Source organism: Callithrix jacchus, chromosome 20, assembly GCF_049354715.1.
Source record: "Callithrix jacchus isolate 240 chromosome 20, calJac240_pri, whole genome shotgun sequence".
NCBI classification, from domain to species: domain Eukaryota; kingdom Metazoa; phylum Chordata; class Mammalia; order Primates; family Cebidae; genus Callithrix; species Callithrix jacchus.
Genome location: NC_133521.1, coordinates 32,695,001 through 32,722,149, shown reverse-complemented (window position 1 = coordinate 32,722,149; position 27,149 = coordinate 32,695,001). Strand labels below are relative to the sequence as shown.

At 43.9% G+C, this 27,149-nt stretch overlaps 1 protein-coding gene and 1 pseudogene across 2 annotated transcripts in view; one reads left to right on the top strand and one right to left on the bottom strand.

Annotated features, from left to right (window-relative positions):
• The window catches only part of CFDP1 (craniofacial development protein 1), a 133,130-nt gene that overhangs the window by 90,542 nt on the left and 15,439 nt on the right, over positions 1-27,149 (top strand). The gene's annotated exons all lie outside the window — the stretch shown is intronic.
• Positions 9,963-11,012, bottom strand: LOC128930299 (heterogeneous nuclear ribonucleoprotein A1-like 2; annotated as a pseudogene).

Genomic DNA, 27,149 nt, shown 5'->3' with positions numbered 1-27,149 from the left:
GAACCTGGCTTCTAGACTTTTAAGGTTTAGCTTGTGCTTTGGTTTCTTTGTAAACTTTGTTTTGATAGAGTTCAACATGAACTGTAAAAGAAGAGCAAGAGACGACTTAAGCCTGAGTCACCTTTCTCCCTTCCTCCCTCCTTTATTCTGATAGAAACCTCCACCCTGTGTACTGCCTCCAGCTGATAGCTTCTGTTTGGCTCTAGGTCTGCTGGCCATCTAGTAGCCTATTTCTAGGGCTTGCATCCCAGGGAAGCGCAGATGTTCTCTAGAGCACTTGGGGCTGGCAGGATTGTCTCAACAAGGGGGACTGCTGTGCAGTTTTACCTCATTACCATCCTCTTTCCTAGTCCTTTTCATTCATCTGTTGTTTTAAAGGGATTAATTAACTACAGAAGGGGGATAAAAGCAAACCTTTGCCTAGCTGCAGGGGGTAAGGTGCTACAAGGAGGAGGCAAGTCCTGGATGCGTGGGAGGGGGAGGGGCTGGCAATGATTGGCCTTTGCAGATGATGGTGAGGTAGCTGGTATTTCCATATCTCTGTTGCACAGAGGCTCTCGCAGAACATTAATGATTAATAATGCTCACAGCCTCTCACAAAGTTAAATTGGTCTCTGTGTGCCTCAGTCACTGAAGTAGAAAATGTAAAGGAGTGATTTACCCAGGATGGGGTCAGCCCTCACAGCAGATGAATTAGGAGTGCAGCCCAGAAGTCTTGGCATCTTCACGCCTTGCTCTCACCACCATAACTTCCTTCCTTATTTTTGAATCAGCTTGTGGGGAGAGCAAAAAAAGTAATGGGCTGTCTTAAAAACCAGAATGTGGTATGAAAGGATTTAAAGACTTCCTTTCTTCTTCTTTTTTTACTTCCCTCTTCCTCTTTCAAAAAAACAGAAACAACTTTCTGGTTTGATGACAGTCTGTGGCATTTGAGGACTTCCCTGCCTACTTCTCACTTGACAGAGCCATTTCCTGAGATCAGCACTGGCTCAGCAGCACAGCACATATCTGAAAGGGGCATCCATCAGATTTGTTTTTGTCTTTTTAAAATTTAGCCTGCAGTAAGTATAATGGTTGTACATTTGCTAAGAGAGTTGGCTTCTAAAACCAAATAGTGTAAAGAAGAAATGCTGATCATTTTGTTTCTTCCAATCTGTAAAATTACTACTTTTTTCCTTTTTTGTTGACCCAGTAGCCATGCAAATACTCCTCCTTCTGCCCATCAGAAGGTATCATTAAGAACATGAATAGGCTGGCCATGTGCAGTGGCTCATGCCTGTAATCCCAGCACTTCAGGAGGCTGCAGCAGGTGGCTCACCTGAGGTCAGGAGTTCAAGACCTTGGCCTGGCCAAGGTGGTGAAACCCCATCTCTAAAAATACAAAAATTAGCTGGGCGTGGTGGCTGATGACTGTAATCCCAGCTACTTGGGAGACTAAGGCAGGAGAATCACTTGAACCTGGGAGGCAGAGGTTGCAGTGAGCCAAGATAGTGCCACTACACTCCAGCCTGGGCAACAGAGCAAGACTCCATCTTAAAAAAAAAAAAAAGAAAAAAAGAACATGAATGGGCAAGCCACAGACAGAAAGAAAATAATTGCAAAATACATATCTGAAATATGTTTTTATATAAATATATGTAGAACTGACTGAATAATTTAAAAATTTAAACAACCCTCTTTTTTTCCCTCCTCCAAGACAGGGTTTTCTTGCTCTGTTGCCTAGGCTGTGGTGTAGTAGTGCAATCATGGTTCACTGCAGCCCCAACCTCAGGGACTCAAAGGATTCTCCCACTTCAGCCTCCCAGGTAGCTGGGTTCACAAACAAGCACCACCACATTGAGCTCATTTATTTATTTTTATTTTTTGAAATAAATTTTGAAATTTTTTTTGAAAGGGAGAATCAAGTGATTCCTCTGCCTCAGCCTCCTGAGTAGCTAGGATTACACGTGTGTACCACAATGCCCAGCTAGTTTTTGTGTTTTTAGTAGAGACGGGATTTCACCATGTTTGCCATGCTGGTCTCAAACTCCTAACCTCAGGTGATCTGCCCACCTCAGTTTCCCAAAGTGCTGGGATTACAGCCGTGAGATATCACGTTTGATCTAATTTATTTTTATGTTTTGTAGAGATGGGGTTTGTCTGTGCTGCCCAGAACAACTCAGTTTTCTAAATGACAAAAAAATTGACATTTCACAAAAGAAAGATACACATGTAAGCGCATCAAAAGTGTTAATCATCTTAGACATCAGGGAAATGCAAATTACAATAATAGTAAATCTCAGTTTATACCTCTGAAAAGGCTAAAATGGTAAAGACTGAATAACAGTAAATGTTGGTGAGGATACCGAACAGCCAGAACCTCTTAAAAAGCTAGTGGTAAAACATAATGTGTGAGAGTTCTTAACTTTGGAGAACTATTTGCTGTTAAAGTTAGGTATACACCTACTCTATGACCCAGCAATTTTACTTGTGCATTTTTATCCAAAAGAAATGAAAACATCTCTATAATAAAGCTATATTCAAGCCTGATAGTGGAAAACCAGAAACAGCCAGGTGTCCTTCGATAGGAGAATGGATAAACAAAGTGTGGCAATAACAAGGCACAAGCCACTGATACACACACGTGGATGAAGTCGAAAACGTGCCACATGAAAGAAACCAGACACAAAGAAAAGAAATAGCCTATTATTCCATCTATTTAAAGTTCAAAACAAGGTAGAACTTAACTGTGATTATAAAAGTCAGGATAGTCATTGCTGGAGGGTGGGGAGTTGATTGGGAAGGTGATGGTGGAAATGTTCTGTATTTTGACTGTGGGTATGACTTATATAGGGGTATCCATTTGGTAAAACTGATGGAAGATAAACAGCACCTTTAATCTGTGCATTTCAGGCTGGGCATGGTGGATTACACCTGTTATCTCAGCACTTTGGAAGGCCGAGGTGGGAGGTTTGCTTGAGCCCAGGAGTTTGAGACCACCCTGGGCAACATAGCAAGATTCTGTCTCTACAAAAATAAAAATCAAAAATTTTTAAAACCTGTGCATTTTACTGTATATAAGTTTTGATGCCAAGTAAAGGGAGGAGAGGGCCCTGGGAAAGACGGAATGATTGACCCAGTAGTCACTTATCCTTCTCCCCTGCTCTCAGTGCACGAATCCTGACATGGAGAGAGGGACACAAAGTGCATTTGGCCCCCGTTGGAACAGGGCAGGTGCACAGGCAAGCAGTGCTTTGTGGCAGAGGAGACCTGTCCTGAATAGCCGTGAAGTAAGTCCCATTGCCCATTGAAGTGGCCCTGGTGAATAAGGCCCACTTTGTGGTTTTTTTTAATAATTGGAATTTGCTTCCTTTTATCATCAGGACTGCCCTGTCGGCCTCAGAGGCAGTCTTCAGAATAATACTAAATTGTGCTACTTGGACTCAGTGTACTTGGGATGTACAGTGGAACTTGATCATTAGTAAAATGAGAGACATTCTCATCTTAAAAGAGTTGTAAACTCTTCATAGTCTAGTTAACAGCATACAGAATTACTGAGAAATAAATCTGAATCTGCATCAACTTTTCCACTAGAAAAGAGCAATCAACTGACTGCTTATAAGGAAGAGAGTTCAAAACCAGCTGTAGAAGAGAGACCACTCCATCCTAGCCCCACCTCTGTATTAAAGCCAAAATTTCACCATTGTTTTTTGGTTTTTGGGTTTTTTTTAGACGGAGTTTCACTCTCGTTGCCCAGGCTGGAGTGCAGTGGGACAATCTTGGCTCACTGCAACATCCGCATCCCTGGTTCAAGTGCTTCTCCTCCCTCAGCCTCCCGAGTGGCTGGGATTACAGGTGTGTGCCACCACACCCAGCTACTTTTTTTGTATTTTCAGTAGAGATGGGGTGTCACCATGTTGGGCAGGCTGGTGTCAAACTCCTGACCTCAAGTGATCCACCCTCCTTGGCCTCCCAAAATGCTGGGATTATAGGCATGAGACACCTCACCGGATTCATCATTATATTAGAAAACTAGCCTTGGGCTGTCTTAGTGACTAGGTCGAGCTATCCCAATTTGAGTCCACAGCCTTGCCCATTTGAGTTTATCTCCAAGCCATAAGGCACGGATAATTACTGAAGTAGTCAGGTGCATCATTGAGGAATATCCGGAACTTACTCTACAACAGTGGCCTTCAACCCTTAGTGTGCCCCTAGTGAAATGCAAATACTGGGACCCTGTTCCCTGAGAACCTGGGGGTCAGGGAAGTAACCTTAGAGTTTACATTTCTAATAACCTCTGGGGATTCTAAAACAGGTGGTTCTTAACACTGAAAAACAGTAAAAAATGGAACAGGTGTTTGAGGGAGAAGGCAGAAAGGAATTCATTCTCTGTGTTTATCAGGCACTGTTGGGGCCACAGCTCCCCCAGAAAAGGAACCGTGCTTGCTTTCAGGCATCAGCGTGGTTGCAGGCACTGAGTAAGAATGTAAGACAGTTTGAATGAGTGAATTCATGAAAAGCAAATGAGTAAATGATCTATACATAGGATGCTATCAAATACAACTCTCTTCAGATACTTTGATGTTACTAAAAAGGATTGCACATGTGGAAAATCTTTATTAGAATTAAACAAGAAACATGTTAAGTGACAACAGTAGCCGAGTTAAAATAGCACATGTTCCAAATTAGGAAAGTCAATGAGGCAGTGGATTGCTTGAGCTCAGGAGTTCAAGGCTGCAGTGAGTTACGATCATGCCACTGCATTCCAGCCTGATGACAGGGAGACCTTGCCTCTTAAAAAAAAAAAAAAGCGAAGAGACTTAAGATTTACTAAGCCAAACTGGATATCAGGGATTTTTTTTTAACATCAAAGTCATGCAGATGCATAATTTGGACAAGTCAGAATGTACTATGCAATTGCCTGACTCGGTCCTGGGTCCTCTTTCCAGGGGCAGTCACTTTTTTTTTTGAGACAGAGTCTCACTTTCTTGCCAGGCGCCAGGCTGGAGTGCAGTGGCATAATCTCGGCTCACTGCAACCTCCTCCTCCCAGGTTCAAGCAATTCTCCTGCCTCAGCCTCCGGAGTAGCTGGGACTACAGGCACATGCCACCAAGCCCAGCTAGTTTTTGTATTTTTAGTAGAGACGGGGTTTCACCATGTTAGCCAGAATGCTCTTAACCTTGTCATCCGCCCACCTTGGCCTCCCAAAGTGCTGGGATTACAGGCTTGAGCCACCACGCCCGGCCGGCAGTCATTTTAAACTCTTTACTAGGCCGAGTGTGGTGGCTCACGCCTGTAATCCCAGCACTTTGGGAGGCTGAGGTCGGATCACCTAAGGCTGAGGCAGAAGAATTGCTTGAACCTGGGAGGCGGAGCTTGTCGTTAGCCAAGATCACACCATTGCACTCCAGCCTGGGCAACAAGAGTGAAACTTGTCTCAAAAAAACTAAAATAAAATAAACTCTTAACTGTTTGTTTTGGTATTTTTGTCCATATTGTAAAATTGTGTGCTTTGGCTGGTTGTGGTGGTTCATGCCAGTAATCCCAGCACAGTTTTTGTTTGTTTGTTTGTTTGTTTGAGACAGAGTCTTGCTCTGTTGCGGGCCTGGAGTGCAGTGGCGTGATCTCAGCTCACTGCAACCTCCGCCTCCCTGGTTGCCTCAGTCTCCAGAGTAGCTGGGATGACAGGTACCGGCCACCATGCCTGGCTAATTTTTTGTATTTTTAGTAGAGACGGGGTTTCACCATGTTGGCTAGGATGGTCTTGATCTCCTAACCTTGTGGTGTGCCCACCTTGGCCACCCAAAGCGCTGGGATTACAGGCGTGAGCCACCGTGCCTGGCCAATCTCAGCGCTTTGGGAGGCGGAGCCAGACTTGGAGACTAGCCTGGCCAACACATCAAGAAACCCTGTCTCTACTAAAAATGCAAAAATTAGGCTGGGTGCGGTGGCTCACACCTGTAATCCCAACACTTTGGGAGGCCATGGTGGGTGGATCACCTGAGGTTGGGAGTTCAAGACCAGCCTGACCAACATGGAGAAACCCCATCTCTATTAAAAATCCAAAAATGAGCCAGACATAATGGTGCATGCCTGTAATCCCAGCTACTCGGGAGGCTGAGGCAGGAGAATCACTTGAACCCAGCAGGCAGAGGTTGCAGTGAGCTGAGATTACACCATGGCACTCCAGCCTGGGCAACAAGAGTGAAACTTCATCTCCGAAAAAAAATTAGCTGGGCATGGTGTCATGTGCCTGTAATCCCAGCTACTCAGGAGGCTGAGGCAAGAGAATCGCTTGAACCAGGGAGTGGGAGGTCAAGTACCAACTCCTGTTTTAGAAGATGATTTAACACTCTCATACCACCTCCTGCCCCTCAACATCCCAGTTCTCTTTCCTTATTCCAGTTAAATTACGTTATAATTTGGCGTTGACCTGATTATTCTGTGTTGTCCGATACTGAACCTTGGCGTGAACTGTTTTTATATTTCCTTTCATATATATATCTGTATATTTGATTGGCTAGATGGTTTTCTGTCCCCATCACAAACTCTTCAACAAAACCATAAAATCCCCCCAATTACTCTTTCTACCATACTTTATATTCTACTATAGTCTTTAGTATTCCACTATATTCTATAATTTGTCAGTCCTATCCTTCCCCTCTGCCCCCGCCCCCATTTCCCCGACACCCCTCTGGAGCCCTGCATTCTCCTGCACAAGCCTGGGCTCTTTGTTCTCTTTGCTTTCTGTGCAGCTGTTGTTCTGGGACTGCCTTTCTTCCTCTGTGGAGCTCTGCTTCTTGGATTCCATGTCTTCCTCTTCCAGGTTTATTCCCCTGTTTTGATAGAACTCACCGTCTAATAACTTCCTCAGGAAAAGGTTTACAGAAGCTAAATTTTTGAAACTTTGCATGTCTGGAAATGACTTTTCCTCCCTTCACATGTTATTTGTGATTTTCTGGGTACAGAGTTAGAGGTGAAAAAGGAATGCTTTTCCTTCAGAATATGAGGCCATTGCTTCGCCGTCAGTCTTCCGGCTTTTGGTGTTGAGAAGTCTGAAGCCATTTGGCTATCTTGAATCTGTATTTATGACCTCATTTTCCTCCTCTCTTTGGAAGTTTTTAGGCTTTTCTTTTTATCCTTGAGGTTCTTACCAGGTACCACAGTCCCCAGCAGTAAGAAGCACCAGTTCCTTTTCATGTCTTTTTCTAGCTGCTGTTAGCCAACTTTCCAGTTAACTGTGCTCCCAGCTCAGATTCCCACTGAATAAGAGAGGCGGTTCATGTCTGAAGAATTCTCTTACCTTGCCATGGCAGCATGTGACAGCTTTAGGGAGTGGCCATTTTTTCTGCATCTTAGCTTGTTGCCTGTAGCACATTTGTACACCTAAATTAATTCTTTCTGGCAGATCTGAGAAGTAGTTGTTCAGTTGACTATTGAGTGAGATAATTGCTCCAGCTATGTCCATCAAGTGTTGGTTTTTAGCTTCCAGACTGGACTAAGGCACTGCTCCTGGCTCATAACATAGTAATGTATATGACTTTAAAATTAGCCCTCTAAAACCAAACAAACAAGAGCAACCTGGCTGCAGTGTAGCCAGTGACAAGGGGAAAATTCATTTGCCACCTCCTTTCAGTAGGTCTCCTGACTTAGAGCTTAATTTTCACATAAAATGAATCGAGTATCACTTTTCCCAAAAAAAAAAAAAAAAAAAAACTGTTTTCATGGACCAAAAAACAATGAGCAAAGTTTGTCCACACTTCTCCTTTTTTCTCTTCCTTGTTTGTCAGCTAAGGTATCTTAAACCTTGTAACTGAGATTACAGTTTATGATAAGATCGTTGAACATTCTGCAGGCTCTCATGGGAGGTGCCTAAGCCAGCCTAGAACAAATTCCAGGCTATTGACAGCCATTCAAGAATGTCTGTCATCTGTTGCAATTAATAAATCCTTCCCTGTGCTTGCTCTGAAATACTTAGTTCCCAGTGTGAGTAGCAACTGAGAGGTTAGCCAATGCCGAGAGTTGTTACTTTAATCAGAATCACTTCACTGGAATTTATAATGTGTGACGTTGATATGGTTTCCCAAGATCCATACATTCTTTCAGCAAATATTTATTGAGTGCCTACCAAGTGCCAGGCACCATACCAGGTGCTTGGGTTACATCAGTGAACAAAATAGACGTTGGTTCCAGCCCTTATAGAGTTTCCACTCCAGCAGAGAGATAGACAGTAAAAGAATAAGCATAGCAAATAAATTATGGGATACTTAGAAAATGCTAACACGATAGAGAAAAGACATTCTGAGGAGGAGAGGATCAGGCATGTGGGGTGAAGAGGAAGGTCGCGGTATTAAATAAGACGGGCAGGGTAAGCCTCACTGAGAACTGGAGATTTAACTAAGACTTACGGGAGGTCATGAAGTTAGCCAGGGTGCTAACTGGGAAGAGAGTCATTGGGTAGGAGGAGTAGCTTGAGGCAAGGCCTCTGAGATGGATGCATGCCTGAACTGGGAGAGGTCTGGGGGGTAAGGACTGGACAGATGTTGACCCCCACAACTAAGATGTGCGAGGCTGTAGGCAGAGCAGACAAGGGCACTCAAGGCTGTTGGGTATATAAAGCTGGAGTTAGGGTCTGGGCTGCAGATAAGACATTTGGGGGTCATAGGCATACAAATAGTATTTAAGCCCCGGGACTAAATGCAGTCACTCAAAGAGATGGAGAAGAGTCCAGGGATTTTCTGTGCTGGAAGACTACCAGATGCCATCAGAGAAGCTCAAATTAGCAAGCAGACAGGCCCAAAGAGCAGGCCATTCTACAGGTAGGAGGACTGTTCTAGATTAAAGGAGATCAACTTTTCTTAGCTTGAAATTTCTCAAAATCAAAAGTTTGTGGGGACAGAAGCCACCAAAATTTACAATGCACTTTGCTGCCAAAGATGACTTCGCCTCAGAAAAAGACAGAACAGGTGACTCCTAAGTCCCAGATTCCTTCATCTTTCCTAGCAGCCACAATTTTTTAAATTTCTTTCTGGATTCTAGAGTGCGTTTTTTTCATAACACAAGAGGATAAGATGGAGGATGACAGGAGGTATTGATGATCTACTGTGCGCCAGACTTTATGCTAAGTGCGTTCACACACATATCAGTGGCAGTTGCCTCGTTCTGGACTGATCTATCCCACCTTGTCCCCCTGGCAAATTCCTTCTCATCCTTCAACTCTCAGACACCTCCCTCCCTCTCTGCAGCCTTCCCCGTCTGATACTCTTATGCTCCACTGCACTTCCTCTGTAGTGGTTTTCTCCTAATGTAATTGCTTGTTTGTGTATCCGTCTCATGAATAAATTAAATGAGGGTAAGAAATCTATCTATCTCCAGTGGCCAACAAAGAGTCTGGAACACTGAAGGCATTCAACAATAAGGGCTAAGTTGATGACCGTCTCATTTAATCATCACCCTGCAAGGTAGTTCTCATTATCTTCATTTTCCTGGTTGGTTATTTGAGATCAGAGAAATTAACTTGCCCAGAGTAAAAATAAATAGAGTCACGCGCCACTCGTGTGTTCATGATGATGTTGGTGTAAGGAAACCTCCCACGCTGCCAGTCATATAAAAGTGTAGTACATACAGGTAGGTACAGTGCGTAATATTTGAGAATAAACAGCTGTGTTACCGTTTTATGTATTTATGTATACTTTTTTTTTTAAAGACATTTATTCAGCGTCACGATCAGCCTATTACATTTAGCAATCAACAGCATGGGTGCAAAAAAAAAGAAAAAGAAAAAATCTACATTAAAACCCTTTGTTGGAATGCTTTACACTTTCCACAGAACAGAAACTAAAATAACCTGTTATACAATTAGTCACAAATACAGTCCTCGAGTTTTTTGCCCATACACATGAGTATTTGTCTGAATCATGTCTTCTTTGTAGCAGCTAGGCCCTGCCACCACTGTGCTTGGCTCAGTTCACAAATCTGTTGTAACCTGTAGCTTCCCTGTCGCTTCTCTGGCTCTCCTCTCCTGCTAAGCTTTGTTTCCTAATTAAAATCTTCTGCCACTGCCATAGCTACTGCTGCTACTGGAACCGCCACAGCCACCGTGGTTTCGTGGTTTGGCAAAGTATTGGCCGCCACCACCATAGGGGCCAGAGCTTCTGCCTCCACAGTTTCCTCCCTTCATGGGACCAAAATTTGAAGACTGATTGTTGTAACTGCCAAAATCATTGTAGCTTCCACCACCTCCAAAATTGCCTCCATCATTACCAAATCCATTATAGCTATCCCCACTGCCACCATATCCACCACCACCACCACGGCTGCCACCAAAGCCACCACGACCACTGAAGTTTCCTCCACGACCACCACCAAAGTTTCCAGAACCACATCGACCTCGTTGGCTGGATGAGGCACCGGCCATCTCCTGCTTTGACAGGACTTCCCTAACTTCACGGCGTGGCCATTCACAGTATGGTGTTTCTGAATGACAGTCTTATCCACGGAGTCATGGTCGTCCAAGGTTACAAAGGCAAAGCCCCTTTTCTTGCCACTGCCTCTGTCCATCATGATTTCAATCACTTCAGGTTTTCCATACTGTTCAAAATAATCTCTTAGGTGTTGTTCTTCGGTGTCTTCTTTAATGCCACCAACGAATATTTTTTTCACAGTTAAGTGGGCACCTGGTCTTTGAGAATCTTCTCTTGAGACAGCACTCTTTGGTTCCACAACTCTTCCATCCACTTTGTGTGGCCTTGCATTCATGGCTGCATCCACCTCCTCCACAGTTGCATGCGTGATGAACCCAAAGCCCCTGGAGCGCTTGGTGTGTGGATCTCTCATTACCATACAGTCTGTGAGCGTTCCCCATTGCTCAAAATGGCTCCTCAGGCTCTCGTCGGTTGTTTCAAAGCTCAACCGTCCAATGAAGAGCTTCCTCAGCTGTTCCGGCTCTTTAGGAGACTCTGACTTAGACATGATCGCGGGGAGAAGAGAGACTTTAACGATGCTGCTTCGGCGGCGTCCACGGGCAGAAAGGAGCAAACTGACCTACTTTTTTTTTTTTTTTGAGACAGAGTTTCGCTCTTGTTGCCCAGGCCGGAGTGCAGTGGCACTATCAGCTCACCAAAACCCCTCCCTCCTGGGTTCAAGCAGTTCTCCTGCCTCAGCCTCTGGAGTAGCTGGGATTACAGGCACATGCCACCAGGCCGGGCTAATTTTTGTATTTTTGGTGGAGACGGGGTTTCACCATGTTAGTCAGGTGGGTCTTCAACTCCAGCCTCAAGTCATCCACCTGCCTCAGCCTCCCAAAGTATGGGGATTACAGGCATGAGCCACTGGCCCAGCGCTATAGTATACTTTCAATTGTTATTTTAGAGTGTATTCCTTCTACTTGTTAAAAAAAAAAGTTAGGGTGAAACGGCCTCAGGCAGGCCCTTCAGGAGGGATTTTATAAGAAAGCATTGTTATCACAGGAGATGGCAGCTCCAGATGCAGTGTTGCTCTTGAAGACTTACCAGTGGGAGGTGAAAGACAGTGATACTGATGATTCTGACCCTGTGCAGGCCTAGACTAATGTGTTTGTCTTAGTTTTTTTAAATGTAAAAATTAAAAACAGTGAAAAAATTTTAAAATAGAAAGAACCTTATAGAAATAGGATATAAAGAATTTTTCTACATCTGTGCTATGTTTTTTTGTTTTTTTTGGAGACGGAGTTTCGCTCTTGTTACCCAGGCTGGAGTGCAAAGGCGCGATCTCGGCTCACCGCAACCTCCACCTCCTGGGTTCAGGCAATTCTCCTGCCTCAGCCTCCTGAGTAGCTGGGATTACAGGCACACACCACCATGCCCAGCTAACTTTTTGTATTTTTAGTAGAGGCGGGGTTTCACCATATTGACCAGGATGGTCTCGATCTCTTGACCTCGTGATCCACCCGCCTCAGCCTCCCAAAGTGCTGGGATTACAGGCTTGAGCCACTGCGCCCGGCCAGCTGTGCTATGTTTTAAGCTAAGTGTAACAACAAAAGAGTCACAAAGTTTTGAAATATTAAAAAGTTTATAAAGTTACAGCAAGCTAAGTTTAAATTGTCACTGAAGAAAGAAAACAAATTTTTTTTTGAGACGGAGTCTTGCTCTATCGCCCAGGCCAGAGTGCAATGGCACAATCTCGGCTCACTACAGTCTCCGCCTCCCAGGCTCAAGCAATTCTTCTGCCTTAGCCTCCTGAGTAGCTGGGACTATAGGCACGTTCCACCATGCCCGGCTAATTTTTGTATTTTCAGTAGAGATGGGGATTCACCACATTGGTCAGGCTGGTCTCGATCCACCCACTTGGCCTCTGAAAGTGCTGGGATTACAGGCGTGAGCCACTGCACCCAGCTGAAAAACAATTTTGTCATAAATGTAGTGTGGTCTAAGTGCACAGTGGTTATAAAATCCACAGTAGTGTACAGTAATGTCCTAGGCCTTCACATTCACTCACTGACTCACCCAGAGCAACTTCCAGTCCCACAGGCTTCATTCATGGTAAATGTCCTATACAGGTGTACCATTTTTTATCTTTTATACACAGGTTAAGTATCCCTTATCCAAAATGCATGGGACCAGAAGTGTTTCAGATATGGGATTTTTTTTTTAATGTTTGTATTGTACTTAGCATTGAGCACCCCAAATCTGGAAATTCAGAATTTGAAATGCTCCTTTTAGTGTCATGTCAGTGCTCGAGAAGTTTCGGATTTTAGAACATTTTGGATTTCAGATTTTTGGGTTTAGGATGTTGAACAGTATCATATTTTTACTGTACTTTTTCAAGGTTTAGGTATGTTTAGACACATGCATACTTACCGTTGTGTTACAGTTGACTATTAATACAGTAACATGCTGGGATTTGTAGCCTAGGAGCCATAAGCTTTACCAACTTACGTGTGTAGTAGGCTATACTATCTAGGTCAGTCTATGATGTTGGCGCAACGATGAAATCACCTAACAACGTATTTCTGAGAACATAGGCGACACATAACTGTAAATAAAATTGATTCAGTAGCAGGGACAGGATTTACACTGACTGCAAAGCCAGTGTACCCAAGTGCTTTGAAAACACGGATCTGAAATAGCGTTGGTGATATCTGGGACTTCACTGTACAAGCAGTGCTCAGATATTCTCATATTCCTGTGTAAAGACTCGATTTCTGATTCTTCTTACAAAGTATATGCATGGCCATCAGGTAGAAAACAAATTAGGAAAGTTTAAATATGTTTCCTATAGGAGGCTGTAATAGATACCGGCTGAGAGATGTGTTGTTTCTTCTGGATTCTTATATAGTCTTACATTTATGGTTTAAAGCAGAGGTATCCAGAGGAGAGAATACAGTCACAGGTTCTTAGTTTCTATTTCTGTTTGGGCCCATAAAGTCCCTTCCTCAACCCTCTTTTCCACTTATCACTCGAGAAAAACTAAAAAAACATGGCTTCAGGCTGCCCAAAGCCCAAAATAAAACAAAACCGTAACAACAGAATAAGGCAGGTTGGACAAGCTTGGGTTAAAGTATTACCTGAGAAATAGGTAAATCTGTTGAGGCAGAAATTAGAGTTGGTTGGGGTAAATGAAGAGTAACTGCTACTGGATATAGGGGCTTTTTGGCAAGAGTGGCAGTTTTCTAAAATGATTATGGTGGTAATGACCATACTAAAAACTGTTTAGTTGTACCATTTTCAATGGGTGAAATCTTTAGGATGTGGATTACATCTCAGTAAAGCTATTATTAAAAGTATTAGCCAGGCTCGGCACTGTGGCTCATGCCTGTAATTCCAGCACTTTGGGATGCCGAGGCAGGAGGGTCCCCTGAGCCTAGGAGTTCAGGATCAGCCTGAGCAACATAGTGAGATCTTGTCTTGTAAACAAAATAATAATTATAATTAAGTAATTAATTAAAATATTAACATATTAGCCATTAGCAGAACAAGGCATAATGGTATATGCCTGTAAGTCCCAGCTACTCAGGAAGCTGAGGCAGGAGGATCACTTGAGCTCAGGAATTCCAAACCAGCAAGATCCCATCTCTTAAAAAAATACTACCTGAGAATAAGAAATTATTGGTCATCAGATTTTCCACCATTCTTTCAGAGTACAAGTAAATTCAGCAGCTTATATTTAGGTTCTTGTTTCTCTTCATTCTTAGAGGGAAACTCTTCCTCGGTGTGACTGAGGTCATGGTTTTGGATTTTATTTTATTTGCATGAGTCCCCCTCCTTTCAGTTGTTTCATTCACATGAGACCATCAGTGTCCCATATTCTGAGCCCTGTTCCTTCATTATCAACAGTGAGAACAATGAGCACACTCACGCAATCCTTGCAGAGTTACCAGCTGAGCCTCACGGTGACTGGAAGGCCGTAGCAAAGCCAGTAGTCCCCCAGGAGAGGGTGTTAGTCACAGACTGTCAGTCTGGGGTGAGGATCCCTGGATCAGAGGTCTTGCTCTCACATCAGGGAGATCGTGATACCGAGTTTCTCAAAGCCAGTGGCTAATATACCGGGAAGAATCAAAGAATGGAAGGATCTGCTGTACTTAGTTGATTGCTCTTGATTTTTTTTTAACTAGTATTCCTTCAAACGGTCTGTGCTGGCAGAGTTAGCCAGTTTGTTTCAGCATCCCTTCATCCGCCAGCCAGTGAGTGCTAAAGCATCTTTTTCTAGCTTTCTGGCCTTCAATCATGGTTATACATTCTACATTATGATCTGTGTGAGTCATGGTCACATTAAAGCGCGTGCTTCGAGAGGGGGGTCTCAGAATCTGAAGAAACTGGACTTGTTCAAGGGTTCATACATCACCTAGCAGCAGGGATGGGTGACAGGAATCTTGGAGGACAATCTACATTTCTAAATGAAAAAGCTGTTTTGGCCACCCCTAGCTGGCAGTTTAAAGAAAGAAACTCTACTTAACTGTTTTCTCTTGCTCTAGAGATGGAGGATAGGAATTCTTTTTGATGGTCAGTGATGCCGTGGGTAAAAATCTTCCATTTATTAAAGAGAAACGATGTTGTGGTTTACAGATGGCTCAGCTGTGGTTAGCATCTATGAAAACCATTTCCTGCATGCAGTAAAAAGAAAGGTTTCTGCTTTCAGTATCAGCCTCCGTGGGAATAAATATTTCTTTGTTCAAATCTATTGTATTGCCTTAACAAAGTGACACTTTGGGCTCATGCTTAAGTAACCTCAGTCTTGTGATCACCCTTGTATACATCAGTGCTTCCTAAGGGCTATGTATGTATGTATTTTTTCTTTTTTTTTTTGAGAGTCTCGCTGTGTTGCCCAGGCTGGAGTACAGTGGCACAATCTTGGCTCACTGCAGCCTCCGTCTCCTGGATTCAACCAATTCTCCTGCCTCAGCCTCCCGAGTAGCTGGGACTACAGGCACATGTCACCACGCCCAGCTAATTTTTTGTGTTTTAGTAGAGATGAGGTTTCACCGTGTTAGGATGGTCTCGATCTCCTGAACTTGTTATCCACCTGCCTAGGCCTCCAAAAGTGCTGGGATTATAGGTGTGAGCCACTGCACCCTAAGAGCTCTTTAAATCCTGGGTTGTGAGGGGTAGCACCACTGGGGAATCCTGATGATGCTGTATCCCAGCTTTGTGAGGAGAGGTGAGAGCTGCCCCCAGAGGAGGAGGGGCAGGTTAGGATCTGAGCCTCAGTGAGTTTCCCATTGATGTTAGTAGATTTGTGTCCTCTAGTAGGCCAGAGATGCTACCCTGGCAACTGAGTGAGCCAACAATGTTGCAGATGCCACTGAGAAAGTAGAATTGGGAGTCAGCCCTGAAAAATGACCTTCACCACTTCATTGTTCAGCTCATATGAGTTTCATTTAAAGCGATGTACTTAATGTGCCTACCCATTTCTAGAAAGGGGCAGGCATGACTCATTTTAAGAGAGGTGTCTATGATGTAAAGAATTACTTCTGATTTGACTGAGGACACCCCCTCATCTTGAAACTTTAGCCTGATCTCCTGGGAGGTGCCCAAGAATTTTAAATTCATGTTAACATCCTCAGATTTTTTTCTTGAAGAGATGGCGACATGCGTGCCTGGGAGAAAAATGGAAGCTGAAAGTCTAAAAGCAGGATGCTGAAGTTTAAGAAAACATCCCAACTCCCTAACCAGCAGCAGCCAAACAGCCCACCACTGAGGCACGGTGATCCTCTGCCAGGTGCTTTGTCTCTCCTGTTGACTTAGTTGGAGAGATGTGCTAGTTGCCTGGCCATGAGGTCCTTATGGGAACGATCAGGGGAGTGTTCATGAGAGTGTGTGCCTCTAGCCCTCAGAACGGCACAGACCTGCATCATCTTGGCACAGTCACAGCAGAGCACAGAACACAGACCTTAAGAGAGGTCACTGACTTTTTTGGGGAGGGTGGGGCTGTGGGACAGAACTCACCCTTGTCACCCAAGCTGGAGTGCAGTGGCATGATCTCAGCTCACTGCAACCTCCTCCTCCTGGGTTCAGGCAATTGTCCTGTCTCAGCCTCCCGAGTAGGTAGAATTACAGGCATGCACCACCATGCCCAGCTAATTTTTTGTATTTTTTAGTAGAGACAGGGGTCTCACCATGTTGGCCAGCCTGGTCTCAAACTCCAGACCTTACATGATCACCCCGCCTCGGCCTACCAGAGTGCTGGGATTACAGGCATAAGCCACCATGCCCTGCCAGGTCATTGACTTTTAATGCCAGATGCTGACTCTGTCTCAACTCTTCTTGGCCTCTGCAGCTGTGACTGGTGGGAGCCCATATGGAACCAGTATCTGGAAAATAAGCTGTGTCTTCCTCTGTTGAGCTCCCAGGTTTCTGCATAAAGAAAGATGTCATTATGGGCTTTGTTAGAAGCTGTATTTAATAATTCCTTTAAAATTGTGTCTCAGAAATGTAAATTGTATTGGTCAATAAATTATTCTCCCCAGCTGTGTCTGATCATACAAATTAAAGCAACAGCAGTTTATACCTCAGGGACAAAGCATCTCCTCCCCAAGCATAATCTAGTTTCCATTAAACTAAACATTTCCTCCTTAGAGAGTCCCCTGGCCTTCTTTACTCCCACACTGCTGTGAAATGCTGGAGTGTCCTTCTCAGCTTTGCCAGGACTCCCCCACCATGGGAGTGGTTGAAAGAAGGAAATTGCTAGAGCAGAGGCGGGAAGGGCTGCAGCATTATCTCTTTCCCAGGGGAGGGGATGAAACCACATTTGAGTGGACAGAAGGGAAGGGAAATCCAGAAGTATTTCCTAGAGGTCTGGTGGCAGGTCAGGAGAGGTTTTCTTTGCCGCTTACTTCATGTTGTTTAACCCTCATACGTACCAGGCGCCAGGCCTTGAGAAGAATCTCCACTCATCTATGTGAGGACCTCCATGTTGTTCAGAGAGGCCTCTGTCCTCTCCACTTGCCTGTCCTATCTGGGACTCTGCTGAAGGTCACATAGCCCTTTGCCTTTTCTCTAGTTAATTCCTCTTTAACTTTTTAAAGACTTCTATAGCTAGATCTTTACCATCCTTTGGGGATTTCCTGAATATTTGTATATTTGTCTTTTAAAAATAACTTTTTTGTTTTTGAGACAGAGACATCCTTTTGCCCAGGCTGGAGTGCAGTGGAACAATAATAGCTTACTACAGTCTCAAGCTCCTAGGCTCAAACGATCCTCCCTCCCCAGCCTCCTAAAGTGCTCGAATTATAGGCGTGAGCCAGCATGCTTGGCCTTTGAAATAGGATTCTTTACTATTAATTCACCCTACTCTGTCTGTAGACATAGCTAAAGAACATTAATTATAGAGTGAGGCACAAGAAATAAGAAGCAGTCAGAACTTCCTGAGAGTATTATCTCATATATTATATATGAATTACAAAGTAATTACAGAAGGAAAATGTACCTTTACAAGTGAGAGCTCTTTCAGTCACCACCTTACCCAAGGGATCACACTTGGCATCACCAGCATGGACTGACCTGACGCTAGTACCCTGTTGATGGTGCAGTCAGCAGTACCCAACCTATTCTATTTAGCATCCTTGGCAAAAATGTTTATCCTGAATCTAGTCATAGGAAACAGATAAATCCAATAAGCAACATTCTATAGGTCAACCAGACTAGACTCTTAGTAATTAACAGGACACCAAAGACCAAAAATGAAAACAACAAAAAAGGCAACAGACGGCTAGATTACAAGATTAAAGAAGACTAAAGAAACTTTCATTCGGGCCTAGTGGCTCACACCTGTAATCCCAGCACTTTGGGAGGCCGAGACAGGCGGATCACAAGGTCAGGAGATCGAGACCATCTCTACTAAAAAAAAAAAAAAAAAAAAAAATAGAAAAATTAGCCGGGCTCAGTGGTGCACACCTGCAATCCCAGCTACTCAGGAGGCTGAGGGAGAAGAATCGCTTGAACCCATGAAGCGGAGGTTGCAGTGAGCCGAAATCTCACCATTGTACTCCAGCTGAGGCAACAAGAGAGAAACTCTGTCTCAAAAAAAAAAAGAAAAGAAAAAAGAAACTTTCAAAGGTGATGCATGATGGGAAAGAATGGGGAGCAACTGACAAGGCCATTTTGGGAAGTGTGTTGAAGGAAATTTGAACTTGGACCCTTTATTGTGTCATTACATCAATGTTAAATTTCTTTAGTGTATGTTGGAAACTGTCCTTGAGAGACACATGCTAAAGTATGTAGAGATGAAGTGACATAATGGCTCTACAGGCTCTACACAGCCAAAAATAGTAAATATATATATAAAGAAAAGTTATATGTGGCAAAATGTTAATAATTGAATCTAAGTGAAGAATATTTAGATAAATAGTAGTTCTGTGTTTTCAACTTTTCTTTCAGTTTTACATTTTTCAAACTATAAAGTTGGGGGAAATTTCGCACCAGACCATATTTGAATTTCTCACCAGACCATACTGGAATTCTCGTACATAGTTACCACCTTAAGGTTACAAAAACAAAGAAGAAAAAGCAAGAGACAGCCTCAAGGCAGATTAATGCCAGCACCCATTTCTTCTTGTTGAGTATCATTTATTATATATTGCTGTGCCAGGAGACCCTTCTCTTTTTTTTTTAAGATAGGGTCTCGCCGGGCACGGTGGCGTGTGCGTATAGTCTCAATTACTTGGCAGGCTGAGGTGGGAGGATCGCTTGAGCCCAGGAGTTCTGGGCTGTAGTGCACTATGCCGATCGGGGGTCCACACTAAGTTTGGCATCAATATGGTGACCTCCCGGGAGTGGAGGACCACCAGGTTGCCTAAGGAGGGGTGAACCGGTGGGAAACGGAGCAGGTCAAAACTCCCGTGCTGTTCAGTAGTGGGATCGCACCTGTGAATAGCCACTGCACTCCAGCCTGGGCAACATAGCGAGACCCCGTCTCTAAAAAAATAAAAATAAATAAAAAATAAATTAATTAAAAGATAGGGTCTCACTCTATCACCCAGGCTGGAGTGCAGTGGCGTGATCTTGGCTCACTGCAAACTCTGCCTCCCAGGTTCAAGCAGTCCTCCCACCTCAGCCTCCCAAGTAGCTAGGACTACAGGCACACACTATCACACCCAGCAAATTTTTTATATTTTTGTAGAGAGGGTTTTGCCATGTTGCCCAGGCTAAAGCCTTTCTTTCTTTTTTTTTCTTTTCTTTTTTATTTATTTTATTTTTTTAAATATAGAATTTTCCTCTGCTCCTAGATTTCTTTTCTCTTTTCTTTTCCTTTTTTTTTTTGATGGAGTCTTGCTCTGTCACCTGGCTGTAGTGTAATGGCACACTGCAACCTCTGCCTCCCAGGTTCAATCGATTCTCCTGCCTCAGCCTCCCAAGTAGCTGGGACTACAGGTGCATGCTACCATGCCCAGGTAATTTTTTGTGTGTGTATTTTTAGTAGAGATGGGGTTTCACAATGTCGGCCAGGATGGTCTCAATCTCTTGACCTCATGATCCCCCTGCCTTGGCCTCCCAAAGTGCTGGGATTACAGGTGTGAGCCACCATGCCTGGCCAACCCTTTCTTTAGATTGGCCAAATTATGGCCCAATTCTGTGATGCTTTTGTGAATTCAAAAAACACATTTTGACTTTAAAAATACTTTCCTGGCCAAGTGTGGTGGCTTCTGCCATAATCTCTGTACTTTGGGAGGCCAAGGCAAGCAGATCACTTGAGTCAGAAGATCAAGACCAGCCTGGCCAATATGGTGAAACCCCATCTCTACTAAAAATACAAAAGCTAGCCAGGGTGACAGGCGCCTGTAATCCCAGCTACTCCAGAGGTTGAGACAGGAGAATTGTTTGAACTCAGGAGGCAGAGGTGGCAGTGAGCCAAAATCATGCCACTGTGCTCCAGCCTGGGCAACAGAGCGAGACCCTGTCAAAAATAAATAAATAAAATAAAAATATTTTCCTTTTGTTTTTCCTATGATAAAAGATAACTTGAGCATATAAATCCAGTACCTAGAGAAAGAGTAGTCATTTATCATTTTCAAAACAGCTTTATTTAGGTATAATTCCCATACCAGTCTACAATTAAATGGTGTTTTCACTACAATTTTAGGACGTATTGATTACTCCAAAAATAAACCCTGTACTCTTTATCTGTCATTGGGTATCAGCTACTACCACCTCCAGCTCTTAACCCCATTTCCTCTTGACCCTGGCAAGCCTTAATTTACTTTCTGTCTGTGTAGGTTTGTCTGTTCTGGACATTACATATCAGTGGAATCATACAATATGTGGCCCCTTGTTCCTGGCTTCTCTCACTTAGCCTAATGTTTTCACGGTCCTTCCATGTTACAGCATATATTGGTACTTCCATGTATTGGTATTCCTTTTTGTAGCCTATGAAGTAGCTAATCTTATTGTCGTTGAAGGTAGTTATTCACTTCCTTTTCTTTCTATTCAAATAGACAAATACAACAATGAACAAGGCCAGGTGTGATGACTCACATCTGTAATCCCTGCACTTTGGGGGGCTGAGGCAGGAGGATCACCTGAGGTTGAGAGTTCAAGACCAGACTTGCCAACATGGTGAAACCTCATCTCTGTTAAAAATGCAAAAATTAGCCACTCATTGTAGTAGACACCTGTAATCCCAGCTACTCGGGAGGCTGAAGCAGGAGAATCACTTGAACCCTAGAGGCAGGGTTGCAGTGAGCCAAGATCAGGGCACTGCACTCTAGTCCTGGCAACAGAGTAAGACTTCATCTCAAAAAAAAAAAATCGGCCGGGCGCAGTGGCTCACGCCTATAATCCCAGCATTTTGGGAGGCCGAGGTGGGTGGATCGCGAGGTCAAGAGATCAAGACCATCCTGGTCAACAGGGTGAAACCCCGTCTCTACTAAAAATACAAAAATTAGCTGGGCATGGTGGTGGGCGCCTCTAGTCCCAGCTTCTCGGGAGGCTGAGGCAGGAGAATTGCTTGAACCCAGAAGGCGGAGGTTGAGGTGAGCCGAGATCGTGCCATTGCACTCCAGCCTGGGTAACAAGAGCGAAACTCCGTCTCAAAAAAAAAAAAAAAACACAACACTCACTTGACTTTAAGACATCTCATTTGCTTTGGTTAGGGGCAGCAACTAAAACTTTCAGCTTGAGATTCTCTATGGAATTTCTTCTGTGTAATTCAAGGGACTACATGCAAAGAGAGACGAACTGGGGCATGTTTCAACATATAACATCCCTCAGAAGCAAGAGTGGAATGAACACTTGCATACCTTAAAACTCACATACCGACCAGGCACAGTGGCTCACGCCTTTAATTCCAACAATATGGGAGGCCCAAGCGGGCAGATCACTTGAGGCCAGTAGTTCAAGACCAGCCTGCCCAACATGGTGAAACCCATTTCATACTAAAAATACATAAATTAGCTGGGCATGATGGTGGGCACCTGTAATCGCAGGTATCAGGAGACTGAGGCAAAAGAACTGCTTGAACCCGGGGCCGGGGGGGGCTGTAGTGCCGAGATCGTGCCACCATACTCCAGCCTGGGTGATAGAGCAAGACCCTGTCCCCCCCAAAAAAAGGAAAAAAAAAAAACCTCACATCCCTCCTGGTAGTACTAGTTCTTTTACATCTTCCTACAGCATTTCTCTCTGTGTTACATGCATGAACCAAGCATCACGGATGTTTTACGTGCACCAGGGAAGGATGTGGAAGAGGATCTGTTCTTTCCTAATAGTTATCAAATGTAGACCTTCTCTGAAAAGTCTGAAGTAAGCAGAGTACTAAACACAAACAACACATTACTCTTTGTGGCAAGAGACACAAAGCCACTAAATTGGCCGGTTGCAGTAGAACAATAGACCAGTAAAGGACTGCTCTTCACAGAGAAGAATGTTAGCTTTCTCTTGGTGCTAGTGCTGAGACTGCTCAGCAGGTCACTTAGCTTGTCCCAGAGAAAAAGTCCATTTCAGTGTCACTTGAGAGCCCCTGTCCCCATCTGACATTTTCAAAATAAATGCCCATGATTATCATAGAGACCAGGAGTCTGTGCATTTAGAGTACGTCCACTGCTTTTGAGAAAACAGTTCATGTCTTAGTGATTACAAACGGATAGTTGTATCTTATATAGGAAGAGCTCTTGATTTAAATAGAACCAAAGTCAGCTACAATTTCTTAGTTTTCCTTGACCATCAACTGAGAGGCCAGAACAGGGGGGAGCACCTCTGCTCAACAACACATGGAAGGAAGGGTTGGCAAGGGCTTTCTGCAGTGTGTTTTGGGAGATACTAGAGTTCAGGACTTTTGTCACTATAACAATCAGCCATGTTTCAGACACAAGTTATAAAGGTGTAGAGCAGCTGAAATCAAACCAGACGAATGTAAGTGCCCTTCATTCTTAGATTAGCAAAGAATCATAGAACTGAGGAGTAAATCACTTTCTATTTGTATTAAAATGGTGAAGCTGTTGCTATTTGTCAGCACCTTTTGCTGGTAGAAAGCACTTTTCTTGCTGGCACTATATCAACTTTATTAATAGATTTAAGAGTACTGACAATTTTCCAGCCACAAGAGGTTTAAAATCTTTGGGATTTCTTGTCATACTTCTGGTTTTCTGCTTTCCTGAGGCCGTTGTCCCAGAGAGTACCGTCAATAGCGTTGAGAGGTGAATGGGAGTTAAACCAGCTCCCTAATATCCCACAGTGGCTTCCAGTCAGTTTCCCTGAGTGGTCTCATCTTGGGCTTTGGGTAGATTACTTAGAGATTTATACAGGTGAGCAGTGAAATTTGCCCAAGGTTTTGAGTTGTACTTTTTATCTTAGGGATTTTAGCTAACTCCAGAGAAAATCTGAAAGAGAAACTTTGTTCCAGACAGACAGCCCTCCAGGAAGAATTACCTTCATGAGCTTGCTTTCTTCCTGTTTCTCAGAGAGTTCCATGCCAGTGTGAGACTCTCCATGGCTCTGGACAATATTCATAGTTCATGTATGAGCTACAAAAGAATCCATTCCTGATGGGTGCAGTGGTGTGTGCCTGTAGTCCCAGCTACTTAGGAAGCTGAGGCAGGACGATTGCTTGTGCCCGGGAGTTTGGGGCCAGTCTGGGCAACATAGCAAGACTCCATGAAAAAAAAAAATTATAAAGGTCCATTCCTGCCTTGTTAGCAGATGACAAATACTAAATAAACTGTGTTATCTCTGCCAAATAATTTTTGTTCCAAATAAGTTAAATTTTAGTGATTATGCAGTTTGTTACATGGAAAGCATAGACTTAATCCAGGCTTCACTAGTTGAAGTTTGGAGTAAAGGTCAGTGGTGCTTCTATACACGTGTTAACCCTCTCCTTGCTGGCCCACTGGTGTTTCTGTACACATTAACCCTCTCCTTGCTGGTCCGCTTTTGGTACTGGGCTGTCAGTTCAAGTGTAGGGCTGAATATTTTGTTATGAGAAAAATAGTGTTTGGGTAAGTCCATTATCAAATCATGGGGATTTAGTCCATTAAAAACGTAGTAAGTCAGGTGTAGTGGCTCACACCTGTAATCCCAGCACTTTGGGAGGCCAGAATGGGATGATTGCTTGAGGCCAGGAGTTCGAGACAAGCCTGGACAAAATAGCAAGACTCCCATCTGTACAAAAATGTTTTTTTAAATTATCTGGGTTCGATGATATATGCCTATAATCCCAGCTATTTGGACTTAAATCTAGCACCAAGCAAGGTGGAAAAGACAGTAGTCTGGGCATCAAAAGCACTGAGTACTAACCACAAGTCTCCTGCTGTAAACCGTAAAGGTTTCTTTTGTGGAGTTTAGTTGACTGATCTATAAAATGAGATTGGATTAAACATCTCTTCAGCTCTTCTTCTTTGTGCTCTCATAATATGTGGTTACGATTTGCCTATATATTGATCTGTCCTCTGCTAGACTTTTGTTTTGAAGCCTAAGATTAAGCTTTATATATTTTTGTATCCCCATTCTGAGCACAGTATTCGGTAGAGAGTAAGTTCTCAGTAATCTCTGTTGGATGAATAAAATGAATGAATGACTCTGAATTCCTTTCCAAACCTAAAATTATATTCTATGAGACAGCTGGCTACCTGAAGCTGATTTTAAAGATCCGCGAGAATGATCTTCCTGCTCTGCTTCACAAACAGTTGGTAAACCCGTCAGCCTTTCTACTCGGCAAGTTACTCTCCCGGCTCCTGTCCAGTTCCTCTTTTAAACAAACAGCAGGATCCTGGGCATCGCCAAGGGTGGTCAGATAGAACAGTGCTCTTGCTACTAAATAAATCTGTGGGACAAATCCAAGTCCGTGCTAATGGACATGGAACAAAGTAAACAAGTTACCACAATATCTCTATGACAGACTCAACAGGGTGGAGTTTATTGTTTAGTTTCAGTGACGTTTGTTAAAATTACGTTTCTTGGCCGGGCGCGGTGGCTCACACCTGTAATCCCAGCACTTTGGGAGGCTGTGGTAGGTGGATCACTGGAGGTCAGGAGTTCGAGACCAGCCTGGCCAACATGGTGAAACCCCATCTCTACTGAAAATATAAAAATTAGTTGAGTGTGGTGGTTGGGCATCTGTAATTCCAGCTCTTCGGGAGGCTCAGGCAGAAGAACCACGGGAGGCAGAGGTTGCAGTGAGCTGAGATCACACCACTGCTCTCCAGCCTGGGTGACAGAGCAAGCAAGATTCCATCTAAAAAAAAAAATTACGTTTTTTGGGCTTAAGAGAAGCAGAATAAGTTATAGAAAATGATCATTGTAAACTCTGAACCTAGAAAGGAAAAAGATGACTTGTCATTTTACATGCTGTGTCTCTTACTTTTCTGAGTTTCTTAATTAAGGTCTTGGTTGGTGTCTGGTATTATGATAGGTCTTGGGCTGGCATGGTGGGAAGAGAGTTGAAGATAATTGCTGGTTAATGAATAACTGAACAAAATATGCAAGAAAGATAAGCTTGGAAAATAAATGTCTTTTTCACCACTATGAGCTTCACTCAGCCATGCTCTCATTCAGCTAGCGTGGAAGCCAACTGATGAGAGCAGAGGCCACACTGCTTGAACAGGATTAGTCTTTTTTTTTTTTTTTTTTTTGAGACAGTTTCACTCTTGTTACCCAGACTGGAGTGCAGTGGCCTTCTGGGTTCAAGCAATTCTCCTGCCTCAGCCTCCCAAGTAGCTGGGACTACAGGCATGCGCCACCATGCCCAGCTAATTTCTGTATTTTTTTAGTAGAGACGGGGTTTCACCATGTTGACCAAGATGGTCTCGATCTCTTGACCTCGTGATCCACCCACCTCGGCCTCCCAAAATGCTGGGATTATAGGCGTGAGCCACCGCGCCCGGCCAGGATTAGTCTTTATATGAAATTTATGGTAGTAAAGTCAACAAAGAGTGATGTTCAGGAGAAGGAGGTTGCAATGTCATTGTGACACTGGAAGCACCTCGTTAATAATTTTCCAGAGTGCCTCTGCAGAACATTCTGGATGTACTCTGGGTGAGCAAGTGCATGGTGCATTTCTTTGAACTTTGACTTGCAGCGGGTGGGTGAGGAGTTCTTGAATGAAGAACTTTTGTCTCCAGGGCGTTCTGTTAAAGCATGCTTTCTGGCAGTACCCGGCCCTACGGCTTAGGATCCAGTACCAAGAAACCAGTGGTGCTGTTGGTCTGGAACTGCCTTTGGTTCTTGATGACAACAAAGAAATCTGCAAGGGAATACTGACTTCCCCATTCTACGGTTTTCCAGGATACACAGCTGCCAGAGGCCTGGAGAGCCAGTGCTGAGTTGTCCCCTGCTAGCCACAATGCTCAGAGGGAGGTGCATGGCTGAAGTAGGCTTTCCTATATTCTTCCTCAGAATAGGGTCAGCGGCCCCTGCCCAGAGACTGATTTCGCCTGCCTCAGCTTCCTGAAAGCCTGGTTGATGTCCCTTTGTGGCAGAGAAAGGGCCAAGGTCACAGTAAATCTGCCTTTTTGAAAGCTGTGCTGAAATGACACCAGGATTAGGCCACTGAAACCCCTGTCAGGGTGGAAGGGCTCAGAACCCACATACGAGGTTCTAGGAAGAAGCCGCTGGTCTCCTGGCTATGATGAGCATCCTGTGTGTCCTGGCTGCTGCTATCAGTGTGTTGTTCACTTTGATTTAGCTTCAAATAAAAGACAGATTGTTTTGCTTTAGAGACTGTCACATTAGGACGCCTTACACCATCTTAACGACCCAGTGAAAAGAGAGCTGGAAGCTTTCCCCAAAAACATAATAGCACAGGAGACATTTTGCTGATGTTTAGTGGTGAGCAAGGCAAAGGGATATTATGTTTTTTTCATTTTCTGGAAACCTTCTCACTGCTGTGCCTCAGAAAATCAAATTTCTCATAGACTTTTCAAAGTGATTTGTCAAAAAGATGGCCTAACCCAGGAACACCCCTGGAGCTGTAGGCTGAGGGGGAGAGGTGGCATACATACTCTGTGGTGCTGCCCAAATTGAATGTTGAGAGTTGATGGGAGAATAAAAGAAAAAAAAAGTCCTGGCTTGGTGGCTCATGCCTGTAATCTCAGCACTTTAGGAGGCCAAGGCGGGCCAATCATGAGGTCAAGAGATCGAGACCATCCTGGCCAACATGGTGAATACAAAAATTAGCTGGATGTGGTGGCGCGTACCTGTAGTCCCAGCTACTCGGGAGGCTGAGGCAGGAGAATCGCGTGAACCCAGGAAGCAGAGGTTACAGTGAGCCG